Below are 9,359 nucleotides of genomic sequence, written 5' to 3'. Positions count from 1 at the left end.
CCTCACCTTCCATCTACAGGAAGGGGCCTTACTTTATTTCAAAATAAAAGCAGCACTCTCAGCTTCACAAAGTACAACAATTCAAAATCAGAATCCGTTTTATTGCATCACACACATTTACATATACGAGGAGTTCGTCTTGGTGTGTTTGTGCAAAAGAAAAAATAAGACTAAAAAAACGAGTACTGAAAAAAACTAAAATAAGAGAAGCAATTACCAATATATACAATTAAAAAAATGTCAAATATAAAGAATAATAAATTAGTCCAATAAAAGCCAAACAGTTGTTATATTTAAATGTAAAGGCATTTTAAACATGTGATTAAACATGAATAACTGTTGAGACGTGGTGATTAATGGTGATTTGACCTTTTAATCCTTTGACAGCATTAATCCAAATCAATGTCAACTTATTTGGGTTGAATGAAGCGTTTCTTATAAGCTGTTCTAAAGAAGAACCTGCGACACAGTCAGGCTTCTTCATCGATAGAGTCACTCTGTGTTAACCCTGCTGAAGAAGAGCAACCTGCCTTCTGCCCCTGATGCATCCTGGGAAAGCTCGGTCCACACTCGGATGAATGGATGGATGAGTGAGCCCGTTGCAGGCAGGAGGAGGAGGAGGAGTGTTCACTCCCTGCTGAGAGTATGTGCTATCACACAGTTTGCATATGCATGTTCAGTTCGCCCATATGTGCCATACAGCATCATGCAGAGTGTGTGCTCACATGCAGTATGTTAATGCATTGTGTATTCCTCTGTGTGCATATTCCTGGATGTGCCACACTGCGTTGTTTTGGCCACATGTGCACAGAGAAGGTGTCAGGTGGGTAGTTCTGCACCTCCTGATTCGTTGGAACCTGTACAGACCTGACAGGGGTGTAAATTGCTCAGATTAGGCTTCCGGCAGCCGTGGCTTCAGTTCGCACTTCATAGTAATGACTGCTGTCAGCGAGGGGACCCCCCCGAACCCCCACCCCTCTTCTCTCCTGCCCAGGTTATTGATCTTCCCGCTCATTTCTTCGGTCCCCATTGTTTAACAGCCTCCCCCCCCCCTCCCCTCTGCTCTATGTGGATCATCATTGCTCATTATGAGTCCAACTGTCTGCTGCACCTGTTCTCCTGCCTTCAGCGCTCACAGCAGAGTTGCTGAGGGTAAGCAGGTTTATCAGCTCCCCACATGTCACGCTGCTCTCACACGTCGGTGCTGACCTTCATCTTTATCTTTTAGTATTTTTCAGAGCAGCTTTACTTTTGTTCGACACAGATAAGGAGAAGTGTCTTTTATTAATTAGAGGTTTTAGCAGTGACACTGTAAGGTGTAATATATAAAGCTTTTTATTTAGTTCACTCAGAACCATTCAAAGCTCCACTGTCACACCTCTGCTGCTTTTTACTGTTTATTCACTCACCTTACCTGTGCTCCGCTACAAGCCAGCCACGCCCACATAATCAATCTGAACTCAGCTCACCTGTGCACACAGCGACTAAAGCCAGTATAAAAGCCTCTCCAGTTACCTTGTTACCTGTGGGATGTTCTGAGATTCCTCCTTTGTTACCTCTCTCTGTCGGGATCATCAGTCAGACCCCCCCCCCCCCCCCCCCCCTCTGTAGGCTTAGACTTCCAGGTGAACTAGCACACTTCTCTCTGTGTGTATCTGCCTTCATGTCCAGCTGACCCCCGTGTGTTTGTGCTCTCCATCCTGCAGCTCCCGCTCTACCACCACTCAGTTCTGCTGTTTTCATCGCTGACCTTCGTTTTCTGTCTTCCCTTTTCTTCTCTTTTACAAGAGATGTTAACAGATTTTTTTGAAAATGGATTTCTTATCTTTTCAAACTCAAAATGCATTTCATTCTGGACCTGCTGCACTCCCTGATTTTGTTTTTAATCATGCAACAGGACGGGTTTTTTTTATTTTTATTAAAGACCTTCAAAGCCTTCTCTCTTTATCGTCACAGCCTTCAGTTTGTGAAGAAGAACATTCATCGTCAAATTCACAGTTTCACTTTAAATTTTCGACCGTGACCTTGACAGGCGCACACTTTTTATTTATGTGGACGCTGTTTCAGCCAACTTGACCTGGGGTACAAATCCAAATCTTTCTTGACTTTAACTTTATTCAGTTAATATTTGATATTGTGCAGGTGTTTAAACTGTCTGTGTGTCAGTGGAGGTTAAACACTGCTGGGTCAGGCCCTGGCAGTTACAACTAATGATCTATAGCAGCAGCTGTGTGCTGTTCATTCCCTGAACTTTAAAATATTGATTGAGGGGAAGCTGTGAACAAACATTTGTGTTTTTAATGCTCGCACGTTGATAAGCGCTCAGGAACAAGTCGTTAACTTTCTGCATGCGACGCAGAGTGACGGCACTGTGATGGCCACCGACAGCTACACGAAGTCTCATCATGTGATCACTTCATGACACGACATGACACGACACGACACGGCCCTTTTTGTCAGGCAGATAACCAGCGTGCATGTTAATAGCACTTGTGCAGTTTATGCATGAGCTGGGACCTGAGCCGCCTCCTGGACGCCTCCGAATACCCACGTCTGATGTTCTATGCTAATCTGCTAACCTTGAGGGCAACACACTGAAAACCAGCGAGCGAGCGAGCGAGCGAGCAGGAGAGAGCTGTCTTCTCCGCTCCAAACGCTTTGACCCGATCCGCTGAGTTTCCAGCTTACACTCGAGGGATGTTAATGAGTGTGTGGAGCTCTATGAAAATTCACAGTGGGTGCAGGAAAAAAAAAGGGGGCTTTGAATGGCTGGTGAGGCACGGGAGAGAGAGAGAGAGTGAATGGTCCTGATTAGACATTGAAATGTGTTTGTATATGACAGGTGGCGCATCAGAAATGGCGGAGGAAGGTGACTCTCTGCAGACGGAGGAAGAGGAGAAGACAACAGGTGAGGGACAAAAGAGGAGCTCATTAAAACAACCTGGTGACTGATGATGAACACTCATTCAATTCATCCTGGGATTGATTGATTGATTTCAGATAATAAAAACAACAATTAGCAATCAATGAGGAGGAACAGACGTTTTATAGTTTTAGGAGGAGCACTGAGATTTCCTGAAATCACTCTATTGTCACTGAGTAATCGTGGTTTCTTCCATCTTTAGGACGGCTGAGAGAGGAAGCTCTTCTTGCCTTTTGGAACAGCTGAGGGTTCGATCCCGTGGTGCTTCTCTTCTTATGAGAGACGGGACATTTGGAGACAGACAACTGACGTAGCAGCACATGTTGCAAACAGATCAGTCGTTAATGCAAAGACGATAAACGCAGGTCGATTCAGCTGCTTTTATTATTTCAACTTAAAAATGTACGACGCCTGCAAGCTAGTTCAGACAGAAAACTCCGGATCCCGGTTCAAACACACGGTGGTTAGTCTGCGTGCCCCTTGAACAGAGAGCCTTGTCCTCGAAGCAGGCGCAGAGACCTGTGCCCCCCCCCCCCCCCCCCCCCCCCCCCCCCCGTCTCTTCCCCAAAGGCATAGAAAACTCAAAAAATATCTTAAAAATCAAACAACCCTCCTTTCATGCTGTCTATCTGGAAATAAAGCTATCGTTCAGAAGTCTATATTACCAGAATATTTTGTAACCTCATTCTGAGATTCACTGTCACACAAAGTGGTAAATCCAAAAATGTGCATTAGCCCTTCTGCAGCAAGGCATCAAGCTCCATAAAACAGCTAGGAACAATATCAGCCCAATCAACAGATCCATAAGAGTCAGACCCAAGCTGTGAAAAAGCCAATAATCATTTGACAAGTACTTGAAAGTCTAAACTCTGAATGGATTTTCCAGGTGAAATCTGCACATATCAGATCAGATGGCATCCAAATGTCTGAAGTCTCTCCAGCACGGTCTGCCAGCTCGCCGGAGAGCCAAGGACATCAAAGACTCCTCCATCCAGACGCCCTCGTAGGTGAAGCCGCTCCCTGCCAGCTTTAGATTTACACGCCAGAAAGACACAACCATCTGAATTGGACACCTGACAAATCCCTGCAGTGTTATGGATATTAAAATATTAAGAAATCGGATTGGTTTATTCGTCCTAGCCCACTCTCAGAGCGCTCTCAATGCTTCTATAAATCCATGAGAGGTGGTGAACAAATGTACGTGTCAGGAGAGAATGGACCCTGGTTGATGGTCTGCCAACCTGCAGGGTCCTACGCTCCAGTCGTCATGTTTGTCGGTGACTAAAAGGCAGCGACATTATCCCTTTACCAAACACTGCTCATGCCAGTATGTCTGTAAAGCTATCTTCTTTTAGCTGCAGTCACGCCGCTGTATAGCTGCCTGACTTTAATCCTTTTTTTGGCCTCATTCTGTTCTGACACATCTCACAGAGCAGGATGTACTCAGGCTGAAACAGCATTGTCTGTGTTTCTCTTTTCAAGTTTCAGACAGCGATCCAGACAGAAACGCTGCTGTGGCCTATAAATACAAGATACTAATGCATGGCTAACTTTTCCCTGCGATTCCTCTCTGAAGCTGCATTTCACTCCTTCACACAGGTGAAGTTACTTTAAGTTTAACACGCTAGTTTGTTTATCATCACAGTTTAGAAAACTTTACAGGCAGGGTCAGTCATTTTGAAAAGTAGCATTCCCTCAGTGCTCCATCTCCACCCATCCCCTCCCTTCTGTGCTCCCTCTAAAGCCACGCCCCCTTTCTGACACGAGCGCCATCGGTGCAGAAGCGGATTTCAGCTCGTGCTTTGAGTGTGGGGTCGTGCATGCATCGGGTCGAGAGGCTTGATTGGTTTATAAAACGTGGTTGAGTGCAGACATTGGTCGAAGTTTTTCAGAGCACCGGAGTTATTAATTACTGTCAGGACCTAAAGACTACCTTACCTTTAAGAATAAGGTATTTACATTCTACTTATTGTGTTGGAGATAAACATGCAGTAGAGACAGCCCTCTACAGGTGTGACGAAGACCGCGTCCCCGCCTCGGCAAACTGTGCAGTGACCACGAGAGCGCCTGTTGTGATTGGGGAGTGAAAAATGGCGATCAAAGTCCAAAAAGCGAGGCTATTCGTCAGCGTCTATTCAGAGACGTCTCCCGCCCGTCCCCCCGTCATCGGCTGTCTCAGCACTCGCTGCCAGCACTGACGTTTCATTGTGATGCTGGCGCTGGTCACGGCGTGAAGGAGTGACCAGCGTGTGCTCTTCAGCCAGTAACAATGAAACCAGCGGTACTGGCTGCATCATTTTCCTTTCATAGTAAAGAACATCCACTCAAGGTTTTTTTAATCGTGGCCCTGATGTGTAGCTGTAATGACCAACAGGAACATCAAGTTTAAGACTTCGCCACAGTGGAACAGATGTCACGTCTGTCGGTCGTTTTTTGGGGGATGTGGCTGAAAAAATCTAGTTAAAGTTGTTTTTGTCAGTGACAGGCTCCGATTGTTCTTCTGTGTGTGAAGACAGGATCCCTGTGGAGATGGACCAGTTTTAAAATCTACTTTCTCCATCTTAAAAAAACGGTATCAGTGAAACTTTGGTTCTCATATTGTCATCGTCTCTGTCTCTTCGTCTCTCGCCCACTGTTCTCCACGGTCTCTGGTCCTCCACATTTCTATCTCTGACTCTTCCACGCATTCACACATCACTCGTCTCCCGCTATCTGCACACATGCTCGCTCGTTCTCTCTCCTCTTAGTGGCTTTCACGTTGTCATCCAGCCTTTGATGGAGCCTTTGAAAGCTGCAGAGGACCGTCAGCTCTCCCCCTCTCCACGTTAGCGGCGGCTAAATCGGGCTCGGTGGCGGAGGCTGACTCGTCGCTCCTGGAGGGTGAGTGGGAGTCTGGAAGCGGATCAGACGGCACAGCGCTCGGGGGCGGAGGAGCTGCCACCTCCAGCTACCTGGACGCTGAGGGGAGATAGTGGTGCATATGGCAGAGAGCCCTTCAGTCTGACTCATACAGACTTCAATCAACCTCTGCTCTTTACACTCGGCTTTATTCCCCCGTCTGCAGAACCTGCGCACACACAATCATGACTGACTTAAACTCGTTCAATACAACTGACTCTGAAACCATCTGGAGACTGAAAGAGAAGCGCATCACTCCGTGTGGTCAAACTGGGAGGAAGTTGGACCAGAATGGAGGAAAGTGCAGCTCATCTTCGCTCCAGAGTGACTGCGTGACTTACTACATCTGTTTAGTAACATTTCCTCAGTATGTTCAGGAATATTCTTTGGTACGTTTTCCGTGCTGATGAAGGAGACTCTCGTGTGATTGCCACTTTCACAGTGCACAGGACACGTAGCAGGAGGAGACTGAGCCTGAGAGGTGGAGAGCAGGACTGTCCAAAGAGAAGACAGTCAGAGGACAGAAGTGTCTTCCTAGCAAAGTTTCTCCTCTCTCTCCCTCGAGGTGCTTATTTCAGAGATACCAGGGAATTTTAAAGGACCAATTGCCGTGAGAGCCTGCGGCTTGTTGCTATGAAAATCAAAAAAATGCCTCGAGTGCCACCGGCTGTGTTCGTCTGCAACTTAAAAGGCTGCTTAGTTGCTGTAATACACTTACAGGATTTCCCCCAAGCATCTCAGGAGGTTTTAGGGGGGAAGACATGACTCTATCAGGATTTGCAGACATCTCAATTAGTTGAGGAGGGTGAGGCCTCGCAGCGCTCGTATCGTGTGAAGTTCAGAGCTGGTGGGCTGGTTTGTGCTCAGGAAGTGAGGAGGGAAGACTTTCAAACTGCATAAAACATTTCTGAGAAGAAAAAGGTGAGCTACAGGGGACCAGAGAGGAGAAATAATTGGATCTGTGAGAGCAGACATGTACATCTCATTGTCCTTTTTTTAAAGGGGGATAACATAATGCTAAAGTAGCTAGCATGATAGGGCTCAACAGCGTGGTTCCCAGGAGTAAAGATCTCATACATTTTCTCCAAAGTGGTTTTGATTATTCGCCATGATGTCATAACCATCACAGGTGGACTGACCTCGAGCTATGTGAGTGTGAGCGAGTGGCTTCTGCTCTTAGAAAGACACAAGTGTGTTTGATAGGAACCTCAATAAAAAACATGGATTATTCGCAATATCGCCGAAACAAAAATCAAAGTGAGAAAGAAACGTCTGTAATTGGTGGAGCTCATTGTTGCCATGGCAACGTTTCTGGCCTCGTATGCGAATGAATAGCGGTGTCTGACCACGCCCCCTCTCTGGAAGGGCTCGGGTGTACTCGCTGCTTTCTGGCTCCATGTCCTATTGTTTACGGTGAGAAGGCAGACTCAGAGGGCAGAGCAAACACCTAGCTGTGGGAGGGGCTACTGCCCTTTGTGATGTCATGAAGGGAAAGCACACATTTTCTGAGACGTGGAGCAGGCAGAAGACGGAGAGGATGGACTTTCCTCATCATTGGGGGGTTTGGAGACAGACACATGTTGGAGGGACCTTTATGAATTTTCTTTCTAAGTCAAGCAGATTTAGAAGGATGTGAGCAGCCTGCTGAGCGCTCGCAGGCTGTTTGATCAGTGTCATTAGTGTCTTTAAATGCTACTGTACATACCGGCTGGCAGGTTAATGATATTTTAACCTCAGCACTCCCAGCCCTTCTCCTCAGCCTCCTCCCTCTCCTCCCCCATCGCCGTCAGCACGCCTCAGACAATTACCGCACTCAGGATCGCAGCCTGTTCAATATTTCATATCGAGGTCCATTAAAGACACAAGAGGCTCCTTCTCTCCCTCTCCTGCGCTTCAAGTTCAAAAAGGCTCGACCGCCCGCTGTTGAGAATGTTAATGATAGCGTTGTAGCTGAAGATCTGTGTGTGCGTGTGTGTGTGTGTGTGTGTGTGTTTTGAAGGGTGTCTTATAATAATCGATGCAGCGTACGAGAAAGTTTCTGTGGTTGCTGCTTTTAACAAAATCATTTATTAATGAATTAAATCTAATTAAGGTGCAAAATGCAAACATGCATATATAATTGCACAGTGATGCAGTCAGTGGACGTCCAGAGGAAGATACTGAATAAATACAAATGTAATCTTTATTTACTGAACTGGAAGAAACAAACTACAAGATAAACACTCGTAGCTTCCATTCCTCATTAGAGCTTCACAGATGCACCCACACAAATAACGCTGACGACGGCACCCACCCACACTCACACACGCACACACTCAGTCAATACACACAATAAGTACAGACAGAAACTAAAGCAGAGCGGGGGACGAGAGAGAGAGAGAAAAGAAAAGATAATCATTAACATTCGCAGCAGCAGGAGGTTCAGCCTTTTTGAACTCGCGGGAGAGAAACAGAAAGAGCCTCTTGTGCCATTTAATGGACCTCGATTTGAAAAGACAAGTGGAGGCTAATGAATTAAGCAAAACTGAGAATGGATTTCTTTGAGGTTTTTGTAATTTCATGGAGCCGCTCAGAACAACCGCTGACTTTGGAAACATTTAAACTTGATTTGAACCTGGGCGTTCAGGCGTAAAACTTTGTCCTCTGTGCGTTTGAAGAGGTTTAAACACATTAGTTGTATACTCTGAAACCCTTCACCAATGTGTTTGTTAAAGTGTCATCTGATCAGTGTGAATCTTTCAGTCTTTAGTCTAACCATAAATACTGGATGTGCACCGTCACACAGAGAAAGCTTTTCACCTCACATATCGTTCTTCATGTTTCAGTAACTGAAGTCTAAAGTCAGCCGTGGGGTCTGTGTAGATCAAACTCAACAACATTTAAAAACAACAGCAATCTTCCAGGAAGGAAATGTACCAAAAGCAGGAAGTGACCTGGAAGTGATTGAGTGAGTTTGTTTGTGTCACTGTGTTGTATAACCCACCTGAGACAGTTCACACAGTCGCTCCATCAAAACAAACTGACCACTAACTCAATCACTTACGGGTCACTTCCAGCTAACAGGCTAACCAGCTAACGTTACAGTGAGTGAGGCCACCAAACTTCTCCTCACACCCTTACTTCAGGCACCTGAGTAACATAGTGTCTTTTGATTTTGGCGCCCCCTGTGGACAAAGTGTTACATCTCATCTGTTGGCTGATCACGTCCTGTATCTGTCATGTTTACAGGCACAAATTAGCATTTTGCTCTTTTCACAGTCAAACATTGTGAATATTGACACTGACATCGTGTCAGAGGTGGCAGCCTTTAAAATGTACAATATACAAATAAATTATGTGTCCCACCAACGTCTGCCTGTTCCCTGCTGTTGATCCAAATTAGTGTAAGAAGAACGCATGCATGATCGGTGGATACCGCCAACAGCAGTTTGCAGGTGATGCAGTCACTTCCATCTGAGAAATGGTTGTTATAGTCCGTTGTGGTCTGAAGGGATTACGCGCAGACTTTGTTTGGTTGCGTGAATAACAAGGAGGACAC

This window comes from Symphodus melops, assembly GCF_947650265.1.
Source record: "Symphodus melops genome assembly, chromosome: 13".
In the NCBI taxonomy this organism is placed as follows: domain Eukaryota; kingdom Metazoa; phylum Chordata; class Actinopteri; order Labriformes; family Labridae; genus Symphodus; species Symphodus melops.
This window is presented reverse-complemented; position numbering follows the sequence as displayed.